At 38.7% G+C, this 12,262-nt stretch overlaps 1 long non-coding RNA gene and 1 gene segment (V, D, J or C); one reads left to right on the top strand and one right to left on the bottom strand.

Moving 5' to 3' along the window:
* The window catches only part of LOC110743867, a 67,993-nt gene that overhangs the window by 13,762 nt on the left and 41,969 nt on the right, over nt 1-12,262 (bottom strand). For all 3 annotated transcript variants that reach the window (XR_002523637.2, XR_004185411.1, XR_004185412.1), the window contains one exon: nt 1,371-3,218. This is a non-coding gene — a long non-coding RNA (uncharacterized LOC110743867). The remainder of the gene's footprint in view (nt 1-1,370; nt 3,219-12,262) is intronic.
* The window catches only part of LOC101017620, a 45,129-nt gene that overhangs the window by 9,021 nt on the left and 23,846 nt on the right, over nt 1-12,262 (top strand).

The following is a 12,262-nucleotide window of genomic DNA, read 5'->3' as shown; positions in this document are numbered from 1 at the left end:
GTCCCAATGGCAAGACCATCAATGGGACGGTCTAGCTCCCCAACAAGAGACGGCGTCCTCATTGCCCTTCATTTGCAGAGATGAAGGTGACGCATGTCAGTGTCAGCTTCACCAATAGTAACAGGGAGAGTTTTTTTTTTTTTTTTTTTTTTTGAGACAGGGTCTCACTCTGTTGCCCAGGTCCGAGTGCAGAGGCATGACCATGGCTCATTGCAGCCTCAACCTCCCGGGCTGAACTGATCCTCTCCCCCCCGCCTCCTGAGTAGCTGGGACTACAGGTGTGCAGCACCGTTCCTGGCTCATTTTTTAATTTTTTTGTAGAGATGAGATCTTCCTATATTACTCAGGCTGGTCTTAAATTCTTGAGCTCAAGAGATCCTCCTGCCTCAGCCTCCTGAAGTGCTAGGATTATAGGCGTGAGCCCTCACGCCCTGCATGAATGAATTTTTTACATCAAACCTTCTCCAACACACTTAGTCCAGATGTCTGAGACAAGAGCTGCACAAAGGAGTCTCAATCTTCAGAAAGTGCAGCCTTACCAAGCTTTATGGATGCTCTCCCACAGGGCCTCCCTAGTCTTTAGGACACATTTCATTCATGCATCCGTTTAGGAGTAGAGATCTTATACCATCCTTACAAAGGAACCTATAATATTAATTACTGACCTGTGATGAGTCAACTGTCCATCCTTATTCTGCCCATGCTGTCTACATGGAGTTAGTTTTCACTGTAGTACTTGGCCAAGAAAAACCAAGTTTTTCTAAATGAATTCCAGGGATAGTCTCATTCCAGTTCTTTGGCTTCTTCCACTAAAGAATTATAGGGACCTGATCTAGAGAAACTGGGAGGAGAAGTCAGGGAATGAGAGCCACTGTTTGCCAGAAATGCATGTTCTGATGGGGAAAGATAGTTCAAGATATCTGCACCAAATCACTCACTGGAAAGAAGCTGTCTGAGATCTGAGGAAATTTCCACCTGCTAAAAAGAGCTAGCAGTCTGCTGGAAAGAAAAAAATTCATTTGGGTGTCAGAACTCTTACTCTTCACTTTGTATGTGACTGTAGACAAGTCAGTTAACCTCTTTGCACCTCAGATTCTCATCTGTTTAGTAAAGAGTTCACGTTAGATGGTCTCTAAGTTTCCTTCAGCATTAACAAGCTATAGGTCTCTGCCTGGCAAGAAAGAGAAGGAAGCCTCCATGGGACATAGGAGATCAAATATGAAAGATTCCCGAGATATAGGAGTACAGATTCCTGCCTAGCTAATTCCTGTATGTGACACAGTAAGGATAAAATCGAAAAAAGGAACTAAATGAAGTACACTCATGATTAATCAAAGGGGACTGAAAGTCATGGCTAACCTCACACCTACCTTGCATCACCTCCAGCTCACCTCCCTTGAGACACTCCTCCTCCTCTTTAATGCCTCATCATGATTCTCAAAAACTGTGATCACTCAAGGTTGAAGCTTTTAATCTCCCATGTATAAAAGGATATGCAAATAGAGTTCAGTTTCCTGTTGAGTCTCTGCCAAGGTCTTAGCCTGGCAGTTCTGGGAAAAGAGCCAAAGACCTCATATTTCTTGGCTGTTAACATTCTGCCATCTGTGCTCAAGTCAGCAGCCTGGGCTTCAGGCTGTGGTTTGTCTTTAGTCTTACACTTTCCCAAGTTTTCTGAAGGAACTCTTTAGAATGTTCCTGCAAGAAAGTAAGATACAAGTGGCTCCCAAGAAACCAGACAGAGGATTATCTGGTTGTATTTGGAGGCAGTAAGAAAAAGACCAGGAAGTCTATACTTGTATAGTATATAGCCACAGAATCCAATCTTGCAAGCTACTTGAAATACTGATATTAATTAAGTCTTAGGCAGGGCTTTCAATAAGTCATCTGTGTCTCCAATATGGAAGTCCCACATCATGCATATGCAGAGTGGAAAAAAACAAGTTCCTTGGGTACAGTACAGCATTCAAAAATTAAAGACCTGAAAAACACAAGACATCTCAGTGTGCTCCCGGGCTGGAGGCTCTGCTAAACAACAGAAGCAGAGACCGGACTAATTGTCCCCTGTATCTCTTTGACTGAACTCACACAAAATAGAATCTACCATTTTTACTCAGCGCAGGGTACCCAGACCCAAGTTTACTACAATGTTGTTACCAATATTCTGATTGAAAATTATATATTCCAAGCTATGTTAAATTTGACCTTTTATTAAACATGGAATTTCTACTTTTTCTGTAAGCGCCTTGTCTTACTTGTATTTCCCATCTAAAGCTAACTCCCCAAAGGGCTTTCCTATATGTTCTCACTTCCATTACAAATTCAATGTACAAGTTAATTTTTTAAATTTCTTTAGAAACCTTTATAAAGAGATTTCCTCCTTCATTTCTCTGTTATCCCAGGCAGCTGTCAGGAGCAAAGAGCTCAAGCCTGCACTGCCTTGGAACAGGACATCAGTAAAAGATACTCTCAATCTACTCAGAAGGCTGAGGTAGGAGGATTGCTTGAGCCAGGGGTACAAGACCAGCCTGGACAACTAAGTAAGGCCCAGTGTCAAAAAAAAAAAATGTTATTGTTTCATACCCAATCATTCACTTGGTGTTTTCTGCATCATTTATTTATAAATATCTCAGTCTGTTCTTAATCCTTGAGCCTCTATTTTTTAAAATCATACTCTCTTTAATATCTACTCAGAGTGTTGCTTCTCTTCAAATCCCACCTCTTAGTTCCCCTCCCACTTTCTCCCACCCTGAGCATTATACCTCCAACAATGATCATTCTAAGACCATTTACATCTCAATAGGGAAGTGATATAAAACAGGTCTCCTTACTCTGTTTTGGAGGGTTTTTTGGTTGTTGTTGCTTGCTTCTCTGTCCCACCCCAAACTCATGTGTGTCTGAAATTTAGCACCACCTTGCGCCGTTTGTGAGCATTTTCCTCAGAGGCTTGTCCCAGAGCAGCGTTTTGAGACTGAGCCTGAACTTCACTGATGTTACAACCCTTTAAAGTGCCTGGCTCCGAAAGACTCAGGAGTTCCTGCGTAAATCCAGGTCCAGCTACTTCATCACTGTGACTTGTTTTTGGAAAGGTTGAGCTATCAACATATTGCTCCTGTAAAGGCTCAGAACTGAATCTTAGATTCTCCAGGATATATGGGTCCTCTGTGGCTCCTGGGCAGCAGTTCTGTAGACTGTAAATGAGAGATGTCCAGATCATACACCTTCAATGGAAAAAAAAAGCACTGTCACTTTAGACGACTCCATCTCTGTGGTCTACTTTTGTCTTCCTAATACCATACATCATTCTCCAATGCATTTATGGCAAGCCTCATCTACTCAGAAATAACCAAGAACAAACCAACACACTCTTGTGTTAGTGTGGAGGCCCAAGGTGATGTAAGTGAATGTGGTTCCAGACGAAAACCTTCCCCTCTCCAACATAAAGATGCCAAAGACTATGTATAAAGCAAGTCCTAAATCACTCCACAGTTCCATTTGAATATATTTCCCCAGTTCTTATGCATTGCTTCTGCATACACAGAATTCAGTGATAAAAATTGAGACTCTGTCCTAGATATAGTAATTAATTCAGATATCAATGCCAATTGACTGTGTAGAGGGGAGACAATTTTGTACCAAGATTTACTAACCTCTATTTTAATGAGAAAACCAATGGAAAAGCTTTCTTCCTACTATGACTCTCTCTGGATAAATTGCTTGCCAGGAAGTGTTAGGATATTTCTGCCATGACTCTTTGGCTTCCACACCCAAAGACATTTGGTCTCCATCACATGTGCAGGAAGGATCTCCTTGTTCAGCAGTATTTACACCATCACCCTGACACCAGTAGTCAGATATAACTATACAACTTGGAGCCTGAGTGCTGGGAAACTGCCCATACCCACTGCTGACTTGGTCTTCTCACCAGCTGCTTGATCCAACAGATGTATCTTCCTTATGAGGCACCAGAGACCCAGAATGTCCACATCCTGTGGTCCCCTGTGCCCTTAACACCCCACATTTGAGTTCCTTTCCAATTCAGAGAACAAAACATGCAGGCTTTGAGCCAATTTACAACAGATGTGGGTCACAACCACCAACTACCCAGGAAGCCTCCACCAGAGCAGGGCATGAGAACCGGCTTCTTAGATATTCCCATACATGATCCCATCAATCATTTAACAACTGTTCAAAGAGAAAGACTAGGAGACTTTCTCCAGAGCATCCCCAGGGATTTAATTCACTATGCTAGAAATTAAAAGATTACTACTAAGATATAAGAAGGCTAAGACAGAGTTAAGGGAATTATTGGAAAGTTGGCATTACAAATTTACATGTACACTGGGAAAATCTGCAGCACTACCCATAGCTTTGACATAATGCCTTCCTATACCCTGTCCTTGCACAACTCTGACTCCCACATCATGGTCATACTCTGGATAGGCCCCTCTCTGCATGTAGAACAATATGAATGGGGATTCTGCTTATCAGGATATCATCACTAGTCTGTGCCAGTCCTTGCAAGAATGTCCTTGTGCTGCGACTATTTGTACGAGACGGTACCCTGGCCACCCCTAAGTGTGCAGACTTTTTAAACATTTTTCCCCCAAGAAAGTGGTCCCTGATGGCACTGCCTACTGAGTAAAGCTAAGAAAGATAGGAAGAAAGAGGACGAAGTGCAAGGAGAGAAACGTTAGTGCAAGGAGAAAAATAATGATGTGGATGTAGAATATTTATAATGTGAATTCATATTAACCTGACTTCCTCAGAAAATGTCAACGTTAGTATTAGGATGTGTATTTCCTTCAGAGCTCTGAAAGAAAATATGAGAATTCAAGGCGTGCTACTGCAGAATCCACACACACACACACACAAAAGTGCTTCACTGTGGCTGGAATGATGCAGAGTCTTGGCAATAGCTCAGGAAGCTGCCAGCTGTCCTCCTATTGTAAACAGTGAAGTAGGTCATCTGTGGCTCCCCATCCTCATCTGTCTAGGCCGTTTTCTTGGACCCTCCTCCACATCCCATTCCTCATATGTTTTCATTCTATTTCCATCAAACTGCAATCTCAAGAAATGGCCTGAAATCACTTCATACTAATGTCTGAGGAATGAAAACAGAGGAAGGCTTTAGCTTTTCTGAGATTGGCAGGGAGGGTCGCAAGTGAGCATTGTGTTTTCCTAGACATAATAGCCATAAGCTAAACAATGCAGCAACCACAGCAGAACTTTCCAAGCCTGAGGAACACTGCCCAAAATGAAAGACAGAGGTTTGTGCTCTCTTCGTATGGAGGTTCAGTGTGGATCATACACAGAGAGTCTGGAGCCTCCCACAGTGGGCACTTCTTTTCCCTTGTCCAGGAAGAAGTCCAGCTGGAGCAGACAACCAGAGAGAACATTAGCCTGACCATGGGGAAAGGCACTGCAGCAGAATTAGGACCAATGGAGGAAAAAAAGATGTCTGGAAAGATAACTTCATTTCAATAGCAGTAATAGCTTTATAAGAGTTGATAGCCATTCAGCAGTGAAACAAGCATCCTTGTCAGTGGATGAGTTCAGTGAATGACTACACTGGGAATGTTGTCTACATTGGTTGGGAGCTAAATTCAATGAGCTCTTTCCCTCCTAGGATTCATTATATACTGTATGTATATGATTACATACACAGAGTATATGTAATATATGTATAATATGTATATTACATATACTCTGTATATGTAGATTACATACACATATATGTAATATATGTATAATATGTATATTACATGTACTCTGTATATGTAGATTACCTACACATATATTACACGTACTCCGTACATGTAATCATACACCTTATACACATTTGTATCCATTATATAATCAATTTTCCATGTTATTGGTATTTTTCCTAATCAATATTTTTAATAAGCTACGTTAGTACTGTGTCTAGAGGTATATTATAGTTTACTCAATCAGTTCTCTTCATGGTTGAGCATTTAGGCAGCTTCTACATTTTTCCTACTATGAAAATTATTGTGATGAACACACCTGTACTTACAACTTTTTCACTATTGAAAATCATCATATATGTATATGATTATTTGGACCCTCTTCCACATCCCATTCTTCATATGCTGTCATTCTATTTCCATCAAAATGCAATCTCAAGAAATAACCTGAAATCAATTCGTACTAATGTTTAAGTAATGAAAACGGAGGGAGGCTTTAGCTTTTCTGAGATTGGCGGGGAGGGTCACAGGTGAGCATTGTATTTTAATAGAGATAATAGCCTAAGTTAAACACTGCAGCAACTACAGCAGATATTCAAATGGTATATATAAAAATACACAATTATATTTGTATAAATATATATATAAACATATAATAAAGTAAGCTTCTATTTTCTTAATTAGAAGATTCAAATTAAGAATTTTGTCCAACTTGAATATATAAAACTTTAGGGTTATAGAGAAATTAGCCAATTCTACTTTAGAGTTTTAATGTATTAAGACAGTTAAACATGCATATTTTAAAATCACATATTATGTAAGATAATGTATCAATTTTGAATACTGCCTTTTCCTTTTCATAATTCATAAAATAACTTTAAATTCTTCTTAAGCATTTCAAATCATATTTGTCACCACTAGAGCCACTTTTTTATCCTCAAATATTTTTCCAGAGTATATGAAACTCACTTTGCTAAATTGAAAATTTAGAAGCACATTAGATTTAGAAACATAATTCTAAATTGTTTGAACAATAGCACATTATTAATACCTACTTTTGAGACATAATACATACTCACATAACATTAGAATCATTGTTTTGCCATTTATCCTATAAGTGAATATTCATGATCTCCACAACAAAACATTTCCTTTGATAGATTTGTTTAAACAATATCAAACACTTGCAATCTTGAAGGCACTGGGAGACCCAAAAAATAGTTACTATGTTTCTGTTAAACTACTTAGTCGTCTTTTTAACTAATTCTATCAGCTCACTGCCATAAGCATCCATGAGCTAGCATTGATTGAGATCATTCCAATGTGTCCTCACTAAACTGTACCTAACTGTTCAAAGTAAAATAATTAAGTGAAAGCATTGTAACATTGTTTTTCATAATTATTGTAAGGAATGAAATATAAGGGATTTCTTCTTCTCTGAGGATCATGAACCTTACTCCATGTTCAAATAGATATAGTATTTTCTCACAGTAAATTCCCCAAAGTGGAAATAGTTGTTCAAAAGAATATAAATATTTTTACTCTTTTGACATTAACTAATTGGCTTCCAATAAAAATCAAACAATTTATATTGTTACCAACATCTTGCCCACATTGAGAGTGTCACCATTTTGAGCACAAGCTGTAATTAAATATCTAACCAAAAAATTGTTTGTTAATACTTTACATTTTTATTACTAGAGAGTTAAAACATTTTTCAAGTCTGATAATCAATGATTAACTTTCTTCATTTGTCCTTCACCCATTCGCTTTTTAGGTTGATAGTGTTTTACTCATTTATTTGTGTGATTATAATAATTTTGTGCCTGAGTTTCACAGCATTTAACCACAATAACAGCATTGGTGAAAGGAGTTTCAGAGGTATTGTGGATGTCAGAGGGTGGTGATGGCAAAGTGCCAAGGAAAGTGAAAAAGGAAGAAGAGGGTTTTTATGCTGATGTGTTTCACTGTGCCTTCGTACCACAGAGGTTGGAGTGCATTAAGCCTTTGTTCAAAAACACCCAGCTGTGATCCGCTATGTAGGTCTCAGCATTGGAAGAGTCCTCTGAGTGTCATGGGAAAATAATATATGAGTTTTATTGCCCCTGTGTCCCAACTATTTTCTATTTATTCCACATTGGTCTACTGCAATAGTTTCAGAACATAAACAAGTATCACCAAAAACATCAGTGATAAATAATTCCAACCACTCATTTCAATATTTACTAAATATACCCATGGCACTGAAAAGAGAATATAATGGAAGAGTAAAGGAGTTGGGACTAATCGTGACTGAGTACCTGAATAGTAGGCTACACACTAGGTATATGATGAACCAAGAAGTTGAACCCAAATCTAACTAACTTACATAATCCCTTCCTTCAAAGAACTTAGTGTCCAGTACAAGGCAAGTGTTCAAGAAAGAGCTTGTTGTGAATTGAATCCATTTTATTGGAATACAGCATCCTTGCAGAGTTCCAACTTTTTAAAATAATGTGTTTCTAAAGACCATTGTCTTTAGAAAGACCAGTGATCAAAGACCTTAGACCTCTGGTCTAAGGACCATCTGGAAGCAGATCCCCAAGGTGAAATTCTGACATTGAATGCCCAATTCCTAACAGGTCATGTGCCTTGTTCTGATGAAAAAACTGTCGAATGAGGGAGTTGCAGTGGCATGAAGGTTGTTAGTAGGTAGCATGGGCCAAATGGCCCAGTGATGTGGTGAAAAGTGCACTCCTCCAAATAAGACCCTAGTTACTAGAAAGTCACAAGTAGGTAAACAGATGCTGGTAGGGACAGTTTTTGTTGGATAAAGTCAGCAAAGAAAAGCTTTTAGAGGAGACGAATCCTGAGCTGGTGCCTACAGATAGTGACAGCCCTAGTGCGACTGGGAATATTATGGAGAGTGAAAGAATCTCCCTCTCTAACTAATGCCACCAAGAAGTCCCTTCACCCCAGAGCAAAGACATAACCTATCTCCACCCAAGTGAGCTATGTATTTTTGAAATATATCCCCTCTGAACTAAACCACTTTTCTGTTCACTTCAGATCAACCAGTGTTAATACCATAGATCTGAGAGCCTAGAAGTCCTGTGTTTTTCTTCACTCTTCTCGACCCCATGTGAGTTTGATTCAAGAACATGAGGATTAGTCCCTTCTCTTGGAATTACAATCACCAATTAGCACACCATGTCCAGTTGCTCCTTTTAAGTCTAGGAGAGCACAAACAATGCACAGGTGAAGAAAACTATGCCTAGGCCTCCTCCCTAGGTTGTCCAAAGTAACTGAATTTATGACTTCAAGGACAGAATACATCAACCCAATCAAAATAAAATCAAAGAAGCCCATTTTCAGGGACTAGAAACAATTCACAGAAATAACACCTTGAATGAAATTCTCATTTTTAGTGCAGAAATGGAACATAACATCCTTAGATTACTTGCTTTCTAAAAGTGAATACTCTTTAGGTATTACTTTTTCAACATTGATGAGTTTACAACATTTATTTTTGCATAGCAGACAGAACTGTGTAGGCATTCACAGTTACAGAAAGAAGAAATTGACTAGCTTCCTGCTTCACACAAAGAAATCATGCAAAAAAAAACATTTCAAGCCAAAAGAAAAAAAAAGGTTTTAAAACATTTTAAAGTCTCAGATTACTTGCTGGCTATAATGGGAATGTGTAACTTTGTGAAGATATCTGTAGCCATCTTATCCTAATGATCACTCATCTTTATCAAGCCATTATATTCATCTTGACATGATGCAATATACAGGGCATAACATCCCCTACACGGTATTTCTGACAGAAATAAATAAACTAAAACTAATCAAACTTTAGTTCTAACAGGAGACAGGAAGTTAGAAAAGCAAATTAAAAGATTCCACAAAGAAACATCTAGACAAATCCAGCAGGTGAGACATTCCACTGAACAGGTTCAGTCTCACCGATAATCAATGTCATGAAAAGGGGGGAAAAAAGTGCAGTAGAGGGGAAGCAGTGGAAGGAGAACTATTAAAGATTAAAGAGATGTAAAAGATTTAACAACAATGGAATGCATAGTCTTTGAATGGATCCTTGTTTAAAAAAAAAAAAAAAAATCTGTAACAGAGGCCAGGCACGGTGGCTCACGCTTATAATTCCAGCACTTTGGGAGGCAGAGGCTGGAGGACCACTTGAGCCCAGGAGTTTGAGACCCTGTGCCTGTAAAAAAGAAAGAAGAAGGAAGGAAGGAAGGAAGGAAGGAAGGAAGGAAGGAAGGAAGGAAGGAAGGAAGGAAGGAAAGAAAGAAGGAAGGAAGGAAGGGAGGGAGGGAGGGAAGGAGAAAGAAAGAAAGAGAAAGAAAGAAAGAAAGAAAGAAAGAAAGAAAGAAAGAAAGAGAAAGACAGAGAAAGAAAGAGAAAGAAAGAGAGAGAAAGAATCTATAAAAGACATTTGGAGCATTTGGAGGAAAATTAGGAAAACTCGACTATGGGTTGGCTATTAAATTATTTTCGGGAATTTCTGTTAACTTTGTCAGGTGGAAAATGGTATTGTGGTTGTGTAGAAAAATATTCCTTTTCATAATATACACTGAAGTGAATTGTCATTTTATCTGTAATTTTTTTAAATACTCAAGCAAAATAAATAGAAAATATGACAAATGTTAACAATTGTTAAATCTAGGTGATCATTCTATAGATACTTATTTTGTTAATCTCTTCTTTTTGGATAGTTTCAAAAATTTTATAATAAAATCCTTTTTTAAAGTTTTCATTTTGTGGCTGGACATGTTAGCTCACCCCTGTAATCCTAGCACTTTGGGGAGCCAGGGCAGGTAGATTGCTTGAGCCCAAGAGTTCTAAACCAGCCTGGGCAACATAGCAAAACCCTGTCTCTACAAAAGAATGCAAAAAATTTCCCAAGCAAAGTGGTGCATGCCTGCAGTCCCAGATACTAGAGAGGCTGAGGTGGGAGGATCACTTGAACCTGGGAGGTCAAGGCTACAGTGAGCCATGAGCATGCCTCTGCACTCCAGCCTAGATGACAGAGTGAGAATCTGTCTCAAAAAAATAAACAATAAAGTTTTCATTTTTAAATGGCCAACAAGTCTACAGCAAATTTAAACAATGAAAATTTGAAATACAATATCTTCCTTAAAAATTAGCATATTTTCTTAAGGAATACTACTCTGCTCAAAGAATTCCCTAGATCTGTAAGCGTTCGGACAAATTAAAATCTTGTGTTTATATAACATATTTCTAAGACAACAATGAATTCTGTCACTAACTATATGAGTAAAATGAACAAGAAAACCACTAATAATGATGTTGCACATTTTAGATTCTTATTATTCTTTTTCAAGACACAGGCATAACTGAGATATCTTAAAATCACTGACTTTCAAGATTTGACATAATGGTAATAGCTCAAGATCAAGTCTTCCCCTTGTGTTAGAAGTGGGGGTGGGACAGTTTCAGACTTCCACAGTTGTACCAATGAACCCCAATCAGACGATTTTCAAGCTACTTCTCCTTCAGTGGGTGGGCATCAGAAAGAAGCTAAGAGATGGTTTTGACAAAACCCAAAATGTGTCCGGACCCCTCAAATAAGGTAGCCTGACCAGGTTTAATCCATTCTTAGGGCTTAATATGGATCTCAGTTCAAAATCCTGGTCTCTTTTAATTCTTGTCCAGTTGCTAAGTGTATTGTTTGTTTGACCCATTAACTCTGCAAGCCATGTTGGTCCATTCTTCTTCTTTACGGCTTTGCAAAAAACCTCAGGTTACAGTTTCAAGTATCTGTCACTTAAACAAGTAAGCACTTATTATTTTTAATGGGAGGGCTAACATATTGCCACAAAAATATAGTATGGGTACTGAAGAAAATATACACAGACTCTCAGGTCATCACTGAGCCTTCCCACCATCATCATAGATCCAGCATCTGACTTCCAGAGTACCACCAAGAAGAAATCAGAGGCAGATGGCATACAGATCCATGGTCCTTGACTCTAGAGAGTCCAACCAAAATGCGTGGATCCATTTAATCATTTCTACAGAAATGAAAGGCTACTGCTCCAAATGACTTCTAACCACTCACTCATCCATCACTCAAAGCATATGATACAATTGATCTACTGGTCATTAGCAAAGTAGGTAGAGAGTAGTGAAGTAGTGGAGAGAGCTTGGTATTTACTGCTGCTGTTGCAGCTTTGGTAGCACAAACAACACGGAATTAGGACAGGGATTTTCAAAGTGTTACCCACGGACCTCTGGGCACCTCAAGATCTTTTCAGGGAGCCCATGAGGTCAGAATTATTTTCACAATAACAGCAAAACATTATTTGCCTTTTTCATTGTGTTGATATTTACACTGATGGTGGAAAAGCAATGGTGGATAAAACTGCTGGTGCCTTAGCATGAATCAAGGCAGGGGCATCAACTTTGTATTAATAATCATTATATTCTTCACTGCCACAAATTTTCAGGGGGAAAAAGTTAGTTTCACTTAAAAATGATACTGACTGTGTCACCTTGCTAAGGCTGCCATAACGAAATACCACAGACTAGGCGAC

This window comes from Papio anubis, chromosome 7 (genome assembly GCF_008728515.1).
Source record: "Papio anubis isolate 15944 chromosome 7, Panubis1.0, whole genome shotgun sequence".
NCBI classification, from domain to species: Eukaryota; Metazoa; Chordata; class Mammalia; order Primates; family Cercopithecidae; genus Papio; species Papio anubis.
This window is presented reverse-complemented; position numbering and strand designations above follow the sequence as displayed.